The sequence below is a fragment of the Cervus elaphus genome, chromosome 9 (genome assembly GCF_910594005.1).
Source record: "Cervus elaphus chromosome 9, mCerEla1.1, whole genome shotgun sequence".
In the NCBI taxonomy this organism is placed as follows: Eukaryota; Metazoa; Chordata; class Mammalia; order Artiodactyla; family Cervidae; genus Cervus; species Cervus elaphus.
The window spans coordinates 67,335,000-67,354,203 of record NC_057823.1 but is presented as its reverse complement, the minus strand read 5'-3'; positions in this window follow the sequence as shown (position 1 = coordinate 67,354,203).

The window sequence follows — 19,204 nt, the reverse complement described above, 5'->3', positions numbered from 1 at the left end:
TTTTGATGATGGTCATTCCAACCTGTGTGAGTGATATCGAGCATCTTTTCTTGTGCCTCTTGGCCATCTGTATTTCATCTTTAGAAAATGTCTGTTCAGTCCTTCTGCCATTTTGTTAATCAGATTGTTTGGTTTCTTATTGTTGCATTATATGAGCTATTTATATAAGTTGATCAATACCCATGTTTTAATTTCAACCAAGTCCACACCCCAGCATCATGATCCCCTCTGAACTTGCCTATGCTTGTTCACTAGCCTTCACTCCTACAATGACCTCACCATTTGATTATTTATTTCAACCACTCAGATCACTCCTAAAAATTTTCCCTCAAGTTCCACTTAACCTCTCTTCATCTTAACTGCCTGTAGTAATTTGAACAGTGTTCCCCAAAATTCATGTCAACCTGGAACCTCAGAATGGGATTGTATTTGTGAATAGGATCTATGCAGATGTAATTAGTTAAGATAAAGTCACACTGGAGAAACGTGGGCACTAAATCCAGTAACTAGTGTCCTTCTAAGAAAAGGGCATAAAAAAGACACAAGAGCAGCCACATGATGGCAGAGTCAGAGATTGCAGCGATACAGTTACAAGTCAAGGAATGCCAAGCACTGCTGGGAGCCACCGGACGCTCAGAAAGAAACACCAGACCAGTTTCTTTCTCAGAAACGCCAGAGGGAGCCAATTGTACCAACACCTTAATTTCAGACTTCTGGCCTCCTGAACTGTGAAAGAATAGATCTAGTTTTAAGCCACCCAGTTTGTGGCAATTTTTAGGGCAGCCCTGGAAACTAATGAACTGCCCTTAGCACCTATGGTTTACCAGCAGTTCCCATAAAAAGTATTTTACAATCACCTGAAAAGCCTGTTAAGACAGCAGTGGAAACAACTGACGAAGGATTAATCTCCAAAATACACAAGCAGTTCATACAGTTCAACATCAGGAAAACAAACAGCCCAATCAAAAAATGGGCAGAAGATCTAAACAGACATTTCTTCAAAGAAGACATGAAATGGCTAATAAACACATAATATGCTCAACATTGCTCATTATTCAGTTCAGTTCAGCCACTCAGTCATGTCCAACTCTTTGTGACCCCATGAACCACAGCACACCAGGCCTCCCTGTCCATCACCAACTCCCAGAGTTCACCCAAACTCATGTCCATTGAGTCGGTGATGCCATCCAGCCATCTCATCCTCTGTCATCCCCTTCTCCTCCTGCCCTCAATCTTTCCCAGCATCAGGGTCTTTTCTTTTTTTTTTTTTTAATTTATTTATTTTTTTATTAGTTGGAGGCTAATTACTTCACAACATTTCAGTGGGTTTTGTCATACATTGAGCTCTCCACATCAGGTGGCCAAAGTATTGGAGTTTGAGTTTCAACATAAGTCCTTCCAATGATACCCAGGACTGATCTCCAAAACTTTAGGATGGACTGGTTGGATCTCCTTGCAGTCCAAGGGACTCTCAAGAGTCTTCTCCAACACCAACTTCAAAGCATCAATTCTTCTGTGCTCAGCTTTCTTCACAGTCCAACCTTCACATCCATACATGACCACTGGAAAAACCATAGCCTTGACTAGATGGACCTTTGTTGGCAAAGTAATGTCTCTGTTTTTTAATATGCTCTCTAGGTTGGTCATAACTTTCCTTCCAAGGAGTAAGCATCTTTTCATTTCATGGCTGCAACCACCATCTGCAGTGATTTTGGAGCCCAGAAAAATTAAGTCAGCCACTGTTTCCACTGTTTCCCCATCTATTTGCCATGAAGTGATGGGACTGGATGCCATGATCTTAGTTTTCTGAATGTTGAGCTTTAAGCCAACTTTTTCACTCTCTTCCTTCACTTTCATCAAGAGGCGCTTTAGTTCTTCTTCACTTTCTGCCATTATTAGAGAAATGTAAATCAAAACTACAATGAGGTATCACCAGTCAGAATGGCCATCATCAAAAAAATCTATGAATAGTAAATGCTGGAGAGAGTGTGGAGGAAAGGGAACCCTCTTGCATTGTTGATAAGAATATAAATTGATACAGTCACTATGGAGAACAGTATGAAGATTCCTTAAAAACCTAGAAATAGACTTACCATATGACCCAACAATTCCACTACTGGGCAGAAAACCACAATTGAAAGAGATACATATACCCCAATATTCATTGCAGCACTATTTATTAATATAATAGCTAGAACATGGAAGCAACCTAGATGTCCACCAACAGATGAATGGATAAAGAAGTTGTGATGTACATATACAATGGAGTATTACTCAGCCATGAAAAAGAATGCATTTGAGTCAGTCCTAAAGAGGTGGATGAATCTAGAACCTACTACATAGAGTGAAGTAAGTCAAAAAGAAAAACCAATATTGTATATTAACACATATATATGGAATCTAGAAAAATGGTACTGATGAACCTATTTGCAGGGAAGTAATGGAGACACAGACATAGAGAAAGACTTGTGGACACAGTAGGGGAAGGAGAGGGAGGGACAAATTGAGAGAGCAGGATGGAAACATATATATTAACGTATGTAAAACAGATAGCTAGTGAGAATTAGCTGTAGGATGCAAGGAGCTCAACCCAGTATTCTGTGATAACCTGGAGGCATGGAATGGGGTGAGAGATGGGAGGGAGGTTCAAAAGGGAGGGGACATACGTACACCTGTAGCTGAATCATTTTGATACACGGCAGAAACCAACACAATACTGTAAAGCAATTATCCTCCAATTAAAAATAAATTTTAAAAAAAAGTAGTGGACTCCAGCCTGAGTTTATGATTTAGCTGGCCTAGAGTAAGGTCTGAGATTTTGCTCATCTAATAAACTGCCAAGTTGTTTGTCTGGGGACCACAGTGAGAACCACTAGGTCTATACCAGGCATCTTAGCACTTAATTTCATTCAGTTTAGAACTTCATTACATCATGTCTTACATCATATTTATCATCAGTTCATAAATACAGGTCTGCCCTCCCAGTGATCCTGTGAATGCCACAAAATCCATGTTTTAACCTACTTTTGTTTATCCACAGGACATAACGGTGTCTGACACAGTGCTAAATTGAATAATTCAAGCATGACCGTTGAAAGCAACAACTTCAGGTTCTTAAATCTCATTTCTTCTTGTGACACAGGGTTGCTGCTGCTGCTGCTGCTGCTGCTAAGTCGCTTCAGTCGTGTCCGACTCTGTGCGACCCCAAAGACGGCAGCCCACCAGGCTCCACCATCCCTGGGATTCTCCAGGCAAGAACACTGGAGTGGGTTGCCATTTCCTTCTCCAATGCATGAAAGTGAAAAGTGAGAGTGAAGTCACTCAGTTATGTCCAACTCTTCACAACCCCATGGACTGCAGCCCACCAGGCTCCTCTGCCCGTGGGATTTTCCAGGCAAGAGTACTGGAGTGGGTGGCCATTGCCTTCTCCAAACACAGGGTTAGTGGTGTTTAAAAGGAAATTTTGTGAAGCATGAATAGCTAACTCACATAAAATGACTATGATATAATTGCCAGGCTTCTAGGATGGGCACAATAGATGTTAAGTATTAATACTATTATTTATGAATGTTGTTTATTAATGCAAAAAGTTAGTTAACTTCCATCTAGACAGAATCATCTGAAACAAAAGAGTTTCCAAAGTTGAAACCTGGAGTTTGTTAAATGTCTAAACTGAGAGGTTATGGACTTTGTTCACATGATGCAACCAGAGGGATTGCTCTTCGTGGGTTACATTACATGCTCATCTCTATTCTGACTCTGGGATGGCAAGGCACTGATGCTTTGAAAGGTTGTGTACAGCTATAGTAAACCTCAGCACTCCGTTTATAATATTAAGAAGGACTCAGAGTTTGAGAGAAATATGGCTAAGTCAGAATATGCTCCCCTATCAAGACTAGAAATGTTGAACTTCTCCTCCTAAGTGCTCGACAACTTTGATTAAGGGGTGGAAGGTAATTTTAAAAATCAAGAACAGAATGTATAGCTCAAAGTTCAGAGGTCATGAAAAAATGGGTGGCTCAGACAGAATGTGAGTGAGTTCAACAGAAATGTGCCAGGCAGTATGCTAAATTTGGACAATGCAGAGGTGAAAAATAACATCAAGAAGCAGGGCTTAAGTGAACATCAGAGTTACTGACCAACCCAGAGACAGGAATGAGGATTCAAATAATCCAATTACTAGGCTGGCTATTCCTTAGCCCCCTGAGTTGACAGCAACGCCAGCCTCAAGGAGGAAAGTCCACTGGTATATTGGTGAATGGTGGAAATTCTCAGACATTCTTCAGTTAAGCATCAAGTCATCTGTTGGTCACATGCTAACCTTCATCTTTGATCCAGTTACCCAGCTCTTTGCCAGTTCCTTCATGACAAACCTTTCTTTATATCACAGTTTCAGAATCTCAGCTCCTGATTATTTTCTCTTCCCTTGCTTTATCTGAGTGTGGGTTTTCTTCCCCCAAATCCAGTTCTTTCCAGGTCTGTATTCCCACTATTTTGTCCCATTCCCTAGAGCTGAGTCATCACTACTTCCCAGAAGCTAAATGTCCAATTCACCCAATATCTGTCTCCTACAGATTAGAAACCTCCCTCATGCACCTACAGCACAGACCTCTCCCACTTCCATGACCATCCCATCTGGCCAACTATCTTCTCTAAGCCGTGTTATGAAGAGGCCAGTGTTCAGGATTTCAGTCCAACTGGAAAAGAAATAAGAAATAGAGTCCAGTAGAGACCAAAGGCAGAGTCCCAGAGCCCACCACAAACAGAAAGCATGCTGGTTGTAGTAATTTGAACAGTATTCAAACTGCCTATAGTAGTTTGAACAGTGTTCCCCAAAATTCACCAAGAAACAAAGGGCAAAAGGAGAATAAGAGACTAGTAAGAGAGATGGATCCCATCGATAACCTTGACATTTGACTCTAGCAAAGCTCATCTCATAGTCACCAAATGTCCACTTTAGCTTCCAGTGTCATTGAGTAAGAAAGTCTTTCTCAATCACAAAACTTCTTTGTATTCTCCCTCTACTCCCAAAGACAATAATGGAAAATAGCACAGAGCAAATGGAGAATTTTCTGTTGTTTTTTCATCAGGTGCCACTGAAAGGTAAGATTCATGTTGCAAGGTACATGTTGTAGGTCATCCTCTGAACCAAATTGCATGTTCACTTTCAGAGCCAACTGCTGCCCTTGAACTAGGAAGATGATACAGTGGGACCCTTACATCCATGGATGCAGAACCCACAGATATGGAACCTGACGGTATGGAAGGCCAATTGTATCATGGATGTCTTAAGCATGCTCAGATTTTATTGTCCATAGGAGGTCCTGGAACCAGTTCCTCTGCACATACTGAGGGAGCACTATTCAAAAGGCACAGAGAAGAATTCTACGGCAGATATGAAAATGAGATCAGGAGTCTGCTTTGTTCAGCTTTTCCTTTAAGGTCAGCAATAAGAAGGGAAGGCGTATTTTCGCAAGCTTCCACGTGTCCTAGTGCCTTTCCTGTATCATCCTGACCCAGCTCTCTCGTTCCTTCCTCCAAGCTCACTAAATACGACAGCAGACTGAGTGAGCTCCAACTCCAGGCCAGCAGTCACAGAGCCAAGTGCTGAACACTCGGCAGGGATAGGACATACGTAGCCCCTGCTTTCAGGAAAGCAGATCGGTAAAATGAACAAAAATTTTGCACTAATTAATGAACCTGGTAACACGCCGAGGAGGAAGACAGGAAGAAGAAGGTCAGCATGTGTTTGACACAGCCTGACTCTTAGCCAGAGAGAAAACTGCTGAAACCTCTCCCCAAGTCAGCTGCTGGTACATATCCTGTATCAACGTGGGGTGTTATTTATGTCTCCATGAATTTAATTAACCAGTGATTTCTACTGGTTCACTTCCTTTGTTTTCCAGTTGAGCAACTTAACAGACTGTTAGGATCTTCCACAGTTTGCAAGGACAGGGGACTGGCCTTTCCTTTTAGTTGAGACTACAGGTTTCTCCAGACTTAAGATTCTGTTTCAGGAAATGCCTGAAGCATCGAATTTAAAACCAAAACCAGAAAGGGAGAAGATTGTAAGAAATAGATGGAGTCCTAGTTTCAACTATGAAAAGAAAACATTGCTCAGTTCAAAAAAAATTGGAAGAATAAGCCTTAGATTTAATATAGATTATAATGTCACCCTGTGATATGGTTTTCACTTTGCCTTGGTTTTCCAAGCAGTAACTTCAGTTTATTAACTTCATTCATATCTGGGTAGAAACTGACTCTATAATAAAAACAATCTTTTGTAGAAATGTTTCTTTTTACATTAGAGATCCCATCTACCTCCTGTGCAATGTTTAAATCCACTTTGCAGACAGGACCATGGACATATTCTGGTCACCATCATTCACAAAAAGATCGATCAAATAGCCAGTTCAACAGAGATGCTAATTCTTGCCCACAAGGTATTTAACCTGGTATAACCCACCTTTATTTCTACATCCTCCAGTTAGTCAGCAAGTCCATGAAATTTATTGGGCACCCACCAAACTTACTGTGAAAAATGTTCAAAATGAATGGAGATGTGGTTCCTTCATTCATTTATGCTCTAGATCCTTATGTACAGTTCAAAAGTCCCTAATATGTAGAAATGAAAACACTACAAATGAGTTGAACAGATTCAGGTGGGCTTGTACACATGGTACATAGAGTCACTCAAAAAAGACTAATGAGAAACATGAATCAGTCCAATCAAGCCTCATTTATTTCAAGTCTCATAGATTAGCATTCTCTTTCCAGATCAAAGTGGAAAATAGCCAGTGCAAAGCAGAGTGAATGCATAGATATAACGAACAAAGTAGTGGTTGCCAGAGGGAGGGGGTCGGAATGAGACAATATGAGTGAAGGGGCTCAATAGGTACAAACTTCCAATTATAAAATAACTGGAATAAATAGGGATATAAATTCCCATTTATATTCCTATAAATATGAATATAATGTATAGCATGTGGCTATGGTTAATAATACTGTATTTTATATTTAAAAGTTGTTAACAGACTAGATCTTAAATGTTCCCATCACAAGGAAAACAATTCCATTAATGATGTATGGTGATAAATGTTAGCTAGATGTATTGTGTCAATCTTTTGGCAATATATATAAATATCAAATGATTATATTGTAAAAAAAAAAAAAATAGTGAATGAAGGTGGAATCTACAACATGATTGCTTCTGGCATGCAGGGGGTAGTAAAATTCAGGGAAATGTTATAAAAAGTGCCAATCTCCAAAATGTCTGTTACCTACCTGCAAGTAGATGTCTTTAGGTCAGAAGGAACTTCAATGCACTGCTTTCTTCATGGAGAGTTTTGCCCCTACCCCATAGAACTTGTCATCTGACCTAATGATAGTTGATTTGCATGCTTAGAGAGTACAACTCCCTATGTCTAGGGTCCCCAACGTTTTTGGCACCAGGGACCAATTTTGTGGAAGACAAACTTGGATGGTTTCAGGATGATTAAAGTGCATTACATTTACTGTGCACTTTATTTCTAATCTATGCCACCGCTGATCTGACAGGAGGCACTCACTTACGGCCTGGAGGCTGGGGACCCTTGCCCTATGTCGTCAAGGATGGGCAACAGTTTAGAGACTTCAGCCTTTTCTAAAACCACACTTTGAGTACTGCTGTTTTAAAAAGTAAGAGCTCAGACACTGGAGAACCTGGACTCAAATCACATTATTACTTCTCAATATGCAACTCTGGGCAAGTAATTTTCCCTGCCTCAGTATACTCATTTGTAACATGAGTATAACTACCCACTTCACTGGGTCATTGCATGACATGAGAGAGTGTCTGAAACATTAGACATGATAGATGGCATATAATCAATATTAGGGAATCATTACTCAACCTTCTGATATGGGTCCTTAATATTCACCTTCTCCATATAGTAGAAAGGTAGAAAGAAATGCAGAGGTAGCAATATCAGACCTGGTTCAAAATGAATTCTTTCTCCTAATGACTTTTACTCCTTGCTGCACAGAACAAATATACAATGAGTTATAGAGAAATGATGACTAAATTAAAGGCAAGGATTCCTAGGTTCTAGATTTGACTTACTACAGAGACCCCTTAGAAAAGACCCTGATGCTGGGAAAGATTGAAGGCAGGAGGAAAAGGTGATGACAGAGGACGAGATGGTTGGATAGCATCACTGACTCAATGGACATGAGCTTGAGCAAGCTCCGGGAGATGGTGAAGGACAGGGAAACCTTGATGTGCTGCAGTCCATGTGGTCGCAAAGAGCTGGACATGACTGAGCGACTAAAAAACAGAGACTCCTGGGGCAATTCCTTTAGTTGCCTGAGCTACAATTTCCTCATCTTTTAAACTAAGAAAGTAAAGCAGGGGATAAAGCTTCAATAAGAATATTTCCTGGCTGCATACATCACAGTCATTGCATCAGATAAAACTATGACTGTGACAACATTTGTTGTTAGCTGCAGATCGTGAATACAAATGTAGCTGGTCAAGGAGGATGCCCAACATGAGCACTTCAGATAGCTCATGGGGCAACCGTGCCTCTCTGGTCCAGGGTCACCCATTCTCAAGTTCCTTCAGCTACTTGCCACACAGTATTCTCCTGGATGACTTCCTCTGCAACTTCCCTCTGTATTTCTGAGCCAAACAGGGAAAGAACTGTGAAAGCAGTTCCCAGGCTGTGTCATTGCCGATCAGCTCTCCCAGCTGCCCCTGGAAACCTGCTCTGCGAGTTACCTAATCATTGTGAGAAGGCCATTTATCCTCAGATCCCTCTGCACAGAGCCCTTTCACGTTGATTCCCTCTTGTTTTTTGAATCTTGTTGCTTCTAATTGGTTGTGACATCCACCTTCTCTGTATGCTACAGAATATTCTCCCCCACTCTTTTCTTCCTGGATTTCCATACGTTAAAAAATATATATATTTAATTCTGGAGTTTGGAGAATTCTTATGGACTTCAGACACTAAGAGAGGTCTCAAAACATGAGCTAGTGGTGGCTAGCTCATGTTTTAAGATCTGGTGGCTCAGTGGTAAAGAATCCGCCTGCCAATGCAGGAGACATGGGTTCGATCCTTGATCTGGGAAGATCCACAAGCTGTGAAGCAACTAAGTCCAAGCCCCACAACCCTGAACCTATGCTATGGAGCCCAGGAGCCGCAACTGCTGAGCCCACGTGCCACAACTACTGAAGTTGGTGCACTCTACGGCCCATGCTCGGCAATAAGAGAAGCCACTGCAATGAGAAGCCCACACACCACAATGAGAGAGCAGCCCCTGCTCTCCACTGCTAGAGAAAAGCCCATGCAAGCAGTGAAGACCTGGCACAGCCAAAAATAAATACATTTTTAAAAGCCAGCTGGTAAGAGAGAAACAGACATGCAGACAGACAGATGGATTCGTCCACAAAGATACTGACTTAACATTTACCCTCCTACTTGAATGGTACTGATGAACCTACTTGGGCAGCAACTGAGATGCAGACACAGAAAACAGATTTGTGGACACGGTAGGGGAAGGAGAGGGTGGTACAAATTGATAGAGTAGCAGTGAAACATGTATATTACCATACATAAAATAGATGGCTATTAGGAATTTGCAAGTTCCACCCCAGTGCTCTGTGACAATCTAGAGGGGTGGGGAATGTGAGGGAGGGTCGCGAGGGAGGGGACATGTGTGTACCTATGCTGATTCATGGTGATGTATGGCAGAAACCAACACAACATTGTAAAGCAGTTATCCTCCAATAAAAATGAAAATTTAAAAAAAAAAAGCATAAATTGGAACCCTGTTTCTGCCCCAGATGGAGAAACAGAATGGGTTTACTCTCCTAGTTGAAGTAAATAAAAGATAAATCAATGGTTTTGAAGACATTGAGCATCAGACAATGAAAGAGTGATCCCTGGGAGATGAGCCAACAGACGAAGGCAGCCCTGGGATTTCCCCAGCAAACTGTCTGCAGATGCTTTCCAGGCGGCAGCACAGGGAGGGGGTGCAGGCAGAACCCAGTGGACTCTCTGAGTTGAGACAGAGCCGAGGGTCTGGGGAGATTGAGAAGTGGGAGGACAGAGTGGGGGGGAGGGCTGCACAGACAGAAAGCTTGGACTGATGCCCAAAATCTGTTCTGAGCTCTCAGCAGGGTACTGAGCAGTGAATATGCAGGAGAAAACTACCTGTGCCCAGGAGGAAAAACAAATCCATCCCAAAGGATGAGATAAGAGTTCCCTGTGATCATCACCTGGAAATGCACACTCACACCAGGCATATAAAATCTGAAACTCTGGGGGTAGGAGGCAGAGGTCTGTGTTTTAACCAACACTCCAGGTAACATTCTGATGCATGCTCAATTGGGAGAACCACTGTCCTAAGACAGTGGTCCTCAACCTTGGCTGAATTTAGAATCATCTGGGAAATGTAACAAAATTCTGACACCAAGTCTCCACCTAGAGAATAGTTAAATCAATGTGATTCAGTAGCTCTGGGTTTGGCCTGAGAGTCTGCATTTCTAGAGAGCTTCTTGGTGGCCTGAAAACCACTCTTTGAGAACCACTCGTAAAGGGGCTGAGGAAGGGTGAGGCCTAAAATTGGGAGCCATGTAACTCTAACAGGGGAGAGAAGACAGCACAGCTAGGAAATTAAGCAGAATTTATCGGCATCTTCAAACCCCTCTAAACAATGAGGAAATCACTATATTCCAAAATATCCTATTTGGGGACAAATCTAATTATTAAGCATTTCTTACATCATCAGCCAAAATTTTGCCCTCTATCACCTTCCAGTTTTCATTTTTATTAAAGCCTTCCCCTTTTTCTGACTTCATTTTTTCCCCATTGAAGGGATTAAACCACAGTGGTTACAAAGCTGCAGTTAGTTTTCCCCAGTAAAATTCTGCTGAGTATTTTGTCATTGTCTTAATAGCTTAGACCCATTAGACCCATCATGCTCAGACATCAGTGTACATGGGAACTTGGTAAGAGACGCAGACAAGTTGGCCCCCACTCCAGAGCTTCTGACTTTAGCTTGGGATGGTATTTTGTAAATATCAAGAGTACATCAGATGCTTCAGGCCACATACTGAGACCTACAACCCTAGGATCCTGCTCTAAAAGTTCAGTATCCAGTGAAGCATTTTCAGATTCATTTTTTTTTACACAAAGACACAGCATCCCACCTGAACACTGAATATTCTGCTAAAATCACTGTTGTGCCAGCAAGGGTCCCTGCTGTTTCCAGGTGGCCTTGGTATCAGGATGACTGCTGGGGTTTATAGACACAGAAGGTCTCCCACCACCAGAGAAGGTCAGGCCCCCTCCTGCTGCACCGTTGGCTAACAGCTGAAAGACCCACTGGCCTTGATGATGGATAGAAGTCATATTCATTTCCTCTTACCTTTTTTGTAATGTTTTCACCCTTTTCTCTCCTCCTCAGGTCCTACCCCTCTTCTTTTTCTCCTCTAATAACAATAATAGCTACTGTTTATGGAGCCTCTGTTTTCATAGCTGGCACCATGCTAAGAATGTTACAGATTACATCAAATTTAGTCTCCACAGTCACCAAGGAGTTCAGCCTTACTTTACATAAAAGGAGAAATGTCAACCTGCACAAGGTCACATGGCTAGGGACTGGCAGCCCTGACCCTGATCTTTAACTTCCTGACCCCATAGCATCTGCTTTTATGCCCTCTCTTCTTCTTTCCTTTCAAACCTTTTTCTGCTCTTTTTTCATCACCTTGTTTTGCTTTCTCTACCTGCTCTCCTCTAGTCTTGGAATGAAATTCACCACTTGGAATTCCAACAGCAAGAGCCCAGAGCTCAGACCTACAGAGTATTTCAAACTCACATGTGTGAGACACACGCCACCCCAGGTTGTGTGTGAGTGCCTGCATTGGGGACCAAGGGTGGGGGTCTGTGTCCTAGGGACATCTGGGGCCCCAGATCAGAGGCAAAGGCTTTCCTGGTGGCTCAGACAGTAAAGAATCCATCAGCAATGCAGGAGCTTCAGGAGACATGGGTTCCATCCCTGTGTGGGGAAGATCCCCTAGAGGAGGGCATGGCAACTCACTCCAGTATGCTTGCCTGGAGGATCCCGTGGGTAGAGGAGTCTGGTGGGCTACAGTCCGTAGGGTCGCAAAGAGTCAGACATTATGGAAACGACTCAGTATGCACACATGCATAAGAGACAAGTGAAAAGCCAATGGTCAGAAATCTTGAGGCTTTGACTGAATCTTGTCTGATACTCTCAGCCTTCAGAAATCACAGGCCCAACTGTAGCAGCTGCCCCAGAAGCCCATTGCCTGCTCGCTAACTCCAGCATCCTTGGCCTCCTGGCAGGGATCCATTTGCAGATGGTACAATTATTTGTCACCCAAGAGGGCAGCCTCGGTAACAAGAGTCAGAAACAGGAGTTCAGGGGCTAAATCCTCCAGACATCTTGCCTGGCCCAATTGACGGCACCATACAGAGACATTTGGCAGAAGAATGTTCCATTGGCTTCTGTGCCAAGAAGTCAAGGCTACAGTGAGCAGAGCATCCCTCAGATCTCACTACAGCTTTTCAGGTTCCTTCAAGCATCATTTCATGGTTAACACTCATCCAGCTTACTCAGGGTGGTCAGAGGCCAGCCTCAGATGCATTTAGCTACAGTGCTAGCAATCGCTGCACAGAAGAGATAAAGTCCTCTTGGCTACAAGTGGAGCTCTCAGGCCTTCTAAGAATTCCTTTTTTTTTTTTCTGGGAAGCCCTAGGAGCTAGGATCAGAGACATGTTTTAGAGAAAGCATTCAGAATGTGTTAAATCACATGATTTTTCCTTTCAAGGAGCAAGTGTTAGTGTTTCATAGGGAAGGGAAAATATCCACTAAATGCAAAGATTTCTCTGTGAACTCAAATCATACTTTCAATAGCTATAGAGCAGCATAGGTAGGAACAGGGTGAAGTCACAGACATTTTAAGACTTTAACCTGGAAAGTGATTTTACAGAGTCTTGGTTAACTAAGAGTAGTACTTCTACCACTAACTAAGAATAGTACTTCTCAATGATGTTGATGAAGCACTTAGTGTTAGTGTATTGCAAGGATGATCTCATATTCAAGACTGACCTATATCCTGGGTCAAGCCATTAATTTCCCTATTCCACACTTCCAGGTTTCTATAGAAGGGCTGATAAACCCATCTGACAAATCTCAAAGCTTCTTACAACTACAGGAAAATGTAAATCATTTGAGTGTACACAGTGAATGCCACAGAGTTTGCCAATACATGTGTGCTCACCTGTGTCTGACTCTTTGTGACCCCATGGACTATATAGCCTGCCAGGCTACTCTGTCCATGGGATTTCCCAGGCAAGAATACTGGAGTGGGTTGCCATTCCCTTCTCCAGGGGATCTTCCTGATGCAGGAATCAAACCAGCATCTTTTGGGTCTCCTATATGCAGGTGAATTCTTTACCACCATGCCACATGGGAAGTTCCAGAATTTGACAATATATATTTCTTAATTAACCCAAAAGGGGGTGTAGTCATGCTCTCCAGAGAAACAGGACCAATAGAAGATACCTAGATATATAGAGAGATTTATTACAGGAATTGGCTCAAGTAGTTATGGAGGCTATGAAATCCCATATTTTGCCATCTGCAAGCTGAAGAACCACGAAAGCAGGTGGTGTAATTCAGTCTGAGTCCAAAGCCTGAGAATCACTGGCTGATGGTCTAAGCCTCAGTGTGAGTCTGAAAGCCAAAGAACCAGGAGCACCAGTGTCCAAGAGCAAAAGATGGAAGTCTGAGAACAAGCTAATTTGGCCTTCCTCCTCTTGTTTTTTCTGTTTAAGCCCTCAAAGGATTGGATGATGCCCACCCACAGGCATGAGGGAAATGTGCTTTACTCAGTCTACTGATTCAGATGCTAATCTCATCCAAAAACACTCTTACAGACACACCCAAAATAACGTTTTGCCAGCTATCTGGGCATCCCTGAGCTATCTGGGCTCATACAATTTGACACACAGAATTCACCATCACAGGAGACTTTCCATATTGGTACTGGTGTTATCCATGCCTACAATCCCATCTAAAGAAAATGTCCCTGTTGCTGCAAATGGTGTTATTTCATTCTTTTTTATGGCTGAGTAAATGACTCCTCTGCCATGGAATTCTCCAGGCAAGAATACTAGAATGGGTAGATATTCCCTTCTCCAGGGGATCTTCCCAACCCAGGGATCACACCTGGGTCTCCTACATCGAAGGCAGATTCTTTACCATCTGAGCCAACAGGGAAGCCCAAAATGACCATATGGGGAAAGAATCTAAAACAGAATTGATATGTGTATATGAATAACTGATTCACTTTGCTATACAGCAGAAACTCACAAAACATGGTAAATACAATAAAAATTTAAAAAAAAGAAAATGTCCTACCCATAGCCCATCAAGATGTAGCAGTCACAATCCCTATCTACTACCCACATCACTATCTTCCAATGACTCTAGTTGGATGTATATATCTCAAGAAAGACAACTCATGAGCTAATTGATGGACCTGAATTCTCACAAGAATAAAGACTCCTGGTCAGAGAGGATGATCAAGCCATAAGGAGAAAATATATAAAGAAGCAGAAACTGAACAGAATAACTGAGGTACAGAAAATAAAAATATGTCAGGTTTGGAGCACGGATAGTAATGGCAGGAAATACACTCAAAGAAGCAGAAATGGAGAGACGATCTAACTTGGGTTAATGATGAACCACAAGAGTGCAAATCCAACTGTGCCTACTGCTGACATCTTGACAAATCTCCTTACTTTGGTTCCTGCCTCTGAAGAGCCTGATCATCCCACAGATTTCCTTTGAAATCCATTTCCTTTTATTGTCACACATCTCCCTTCCTAGACCAGGTTTCTCTATGTCTTTGCCTCTTGTAGCCAGGAGAATTTAATTCATATAACATTAAACACCTGAGAATCTGCTCAGCTATGAATGTGCCAGGTATTAAGAGGAGTCTATCCCCAGTTATAACTGCAGGGATCCCTTCAAATCCTGGCCATTTTTCTAGGAGTCTTCACAACTTCAACCAAGAGAAAGCATTAGCTCTCCTTACCCTTCAACTTCCTCCAGGCTACAGGTCGGACTTGCCTGAGGAAGTTGGACATGAACCCTTCTAAGAGGGAAGTTTCTGATTTGCATAATGGTTCTGCCAGAGCTTAAACTTACTCCCTTTTCGCCAGAATGCATCATGCACTTTTAAAAAAAATAATCAAGAGAAGGGGACTTTAATGATCTTTATTTTCTCCTCTTAGTTTAATGCAGGCAGCAAGGGAGATGAGAATTCGTGGACTAAGCAATTTGCTGGAGTGGCTGTTAAAGTGATGTGTGGAAGGGGCAGCAGCAAAACCTGCTTAATGCTCAGAAACACCTGCTGGGAAATATTTTTTCTGCATGGGTTGCAAACAGTATTAAAACAATTTTCTTGCCTTGAACAAAAGAGGGGGTAGAAGGGGGCAGCTATGTTTCTACAGGCTCGCACTGTGGAACAGAACTGGAGAGAATTAAGAGATAAGAAAGAGGCTGGGTGAGCACACAGGTATCTCTCACAAAAATTGGACAGAAAACTCTGCTGAGTTGATCCTTGTTCTGCAGCTCTGGGGGATAATTGCTGGCTTAGGCCACAGATTTCCACTTGGGCACCCTCAATTCAGAGCCTTGGGGGATTTCAGGGTGCCCTCACAGCCTTGATCCCCTATAGTTGGTATGGCAAAATTATCCTTTTTTACTGAGTGCAGAGGCAAGGAAAATGTACATGCAGATCTTCCTCTCTCTGGGGAGGTCAAGAGCTGGTGTTCCCTTTCTGTCCACTCTCTCTGCCCTAGTTCAGGTTTTGAGCACCAGTCCGTGGCCACCTACCAGGTCTCTCCACCTCCTGGTTCTCCCTCCTCCCACTGTCCTCCATGCTGGTGCCAGAAACACCTAAAATGAAACTAATCCTATCTAGCCAATGTCCAACAAATTCATGGCCTCCTTTTGGCCACAGAAGGAAGTCCTAACCTCTAACCTGCTCACCACCACCTGACTTCAAGCCATTGATCCATTGTTTCATCTTCCACACCATTCATCTATGCTCAGAATTTCATGATTCCCTAAGTCCTCCTTAGGACCTGTCCTTTCTGCCCTTGTTCTTGCTGTTTATTTTCCCACGAGGGCCTTTGCCTGCCTAGAGGACTCTAAATTTCAAGCCCTAGGAGACTGAAAGAATAATGGCATCATGACATAAATAGGACATTTAGAAAGGAAAGTAACAAGTTCAGAATCACATAATGTCAAGTTTAAAGGTGGTGTTGGGGCTTAAAAAAAAAAGCTCAGAAGGGAAATATTTAACAGCTCCAAGAAGGAAAGTCAAAGTCAGTGGTATAGATTGAGTCATTGTCTAGGGACCTCCCTAATGGTCCAGTGGCTAAGACCCTAAGTTCCCACTGCAGAAGGCCCGGGTTTGATCCCTGATCATGGGACTAGATCCCACATGTCACAACTAAGACCCAGTGCAGCCAAATAAATGATTTTTTTTTAAGTCATCATCTAGAAGACATTCAGTACTTAAACCATAAATTATTGTGTTCACTAAGAGAGCAGGTACTTTCAAGGTGGTTCACCTCTCCCAACCCTGAGATTTATTTTTAATTTTTGTAAATAAAGCTCTTATTTCTCACATTTTTCTTTTGGGTTTCATCAGGATAATTTGGACCTCAAAAGAACCTGAGTAATTTATCAAGTATTGAAGAAAGAGTGAGGAGCAGACACAGTGTAAAACACTCCATGAATTATGCCAACACTCATGTTCCAAGATGGACTCCTCCTTGGGGGGCACTTGTTGGTGCCTCATTCAGAGCCATGCTTGAAGCAACAAGTTGCATTTTACTTTATATCTGTTCCCCAGCACACACTTCTCTTTCATTGCACACTCCTTGCAATTAACCATACCAGTGTTGTTAACTAGCACTCAACTCTGAACCTTTCTTCCCCCTCAAATTGCTATCCTTTTAATGGAAATAAGAACTGGATGGCTTTCATGAACTCTGACCCAAGCTAGGAATGGTCCCTTAAGTGTTTCATCTGTAAAACATATAAAGCGCTACCATCAATCATCATAGACAAGATTATGCTCAAGTGACAAATTATCCAAAAAATCTCAGTGACTCACAGCTACTATTTCTCACTCATGCTACCTGTCTACCCATGATCAGCATCAGCTTTGTTTCATATTTTATTTGGAGACTGAGGGTAACAGAGAAATCCCTGTCTGAGATATTGCTGGTCTCTTGGCACAGGGAGGAATGTGTAAATCATGCAAGGCTTCTTAAAACTTCTGTGCAGAAGTAATACATGCCTGTGGTAAGAGAGGACACAGTTCATTTCTGTTCACTAACAAAAAGCAAATCACATATCAGTGTGAGAGGGATCTGTAACCCTTCCATAGGAGGGACAGTAAATGATCAATAATAAAACCTACCTGCAAGGACAAGCATCATACTCCAGAGCGTGTCCTCTCATCTCTGCATAGTTAAAGTGTATCCACTTAAATCAGTAGCCGCAAACTTAAATGGCTGTAGGAGTCAGACAGGGCATAAATATGAAGGGGGTGGACAATAGGGAATAGAGAGGCCTGAAGGAGCAAGAGCACACCCTGGCCTGAGAGTATTCAAATACAGGTATTACATAGCCCGGTCAACAAAACTTGCAGAGAAGTTTATAGCCCCTGATTTAAATCCAATCTGAAAAACAAATATGGTATATGAACATGTACATGTGGAATCTGAAAAAAAAAATGGTATAAAGGTCTTATAGAGACACAGATGTAGAAGACAAACATATGAATACGGAGGGGGAAAGAGAGGGATGGGGTGAACTGGGAGATTGGGACTGACATGTATACACTACAGGGTATAAAACAGATAAAGAATAAGAACCTACTGCATAGCACAGGGAACTCTACTAAGTGCTCTGTGGAAGGAAATCCAAAAAGAGAGGGGATATATCTATGTATACTACAGCTGGTTCATTTTGCTGTATACTTGAAACTAACACAGCATTGTAAAGCAACTATACTCCAATAAAAAAAAATTTTAATTAAAAAAACAAAAACAAAATAAATACAATCTGATTCTGAGGAAAGAGTATATGTAATTGGATGACATAAAAATACATGTAATTTGATGAAAAATGTATTGTATGTTTGTTATTTTTAGGCCCTAGGCTAACTACTTCACCAGTAGTAACTTGAACCTCATATAATGCAGTTGCCCACCTTCAGACATTTGAGTAAAAATGTCCCAAAACCTCAATTGACCCAAAAACCTCAATTCCATAACCTCTAAGAAAGCTAATGACTGCCTTCAGAGTTCAGTGAATCCTTATAGTTTATGTTCTCATTCTCACTTCTGCCTCTTGAGTTGTCTGCACCGAACTCTTAACCTCATTAGCATCACATTTCCAGGGGTCCTTCTCTCTGCAAGGATGTCACAGACATGAATTTCAGCCCACTTCCCTTGACTTTCCCCAGCCGCTCACATAACATCTGACAGAAGTTAAAGTGATGGAAGAGGAGGATTGTATCACAGTAAACAGACCTCTGACTCTCTCCTCCCTAAATGCCATCTGAGTGCACATTCACTGACTTCCTCCAGCCCCCAGACACGCTGCCCAGCCCCATTTCCCCTCCCTCCACTCCTCCCTTTTGTCTGCCACCCCTAAATCTATGTATTTCTTACACAGGATGGTTTAATTATCTATTTCTGTTGCTATTTCATTCAGGAGTTTCTCTTTCAGCATCTGTCTGCAAGTAAAGTAACATAGAAAAAACTGGTGCCAACCATTGACAACAAACAAGTAGCAACCTAAGGAATCAGAGTTCACACTCCCATATTCGCCATCGGAGCTTTTTCTAAACAAAGTTCCACCCCCAAGAGGAGCTCTAAGACTAGCTGCTAAAATAAAACTCCTCACTCCATTATACGTACAATAACCTTTGGAGTTAGATGAGCGTTCTAATTTTACAAAGGAGAAGTTGATATTGAATATTATAGGATAGAATTTATTTTGATACTAGCCACATCCTCCAGCCCCAAGGTGGTCAGTCGTGAACCTATGCAACATCAGAAAGCAGAAAAGGGGGTTCATTTTCATTGTAAGCATTAATAGCATT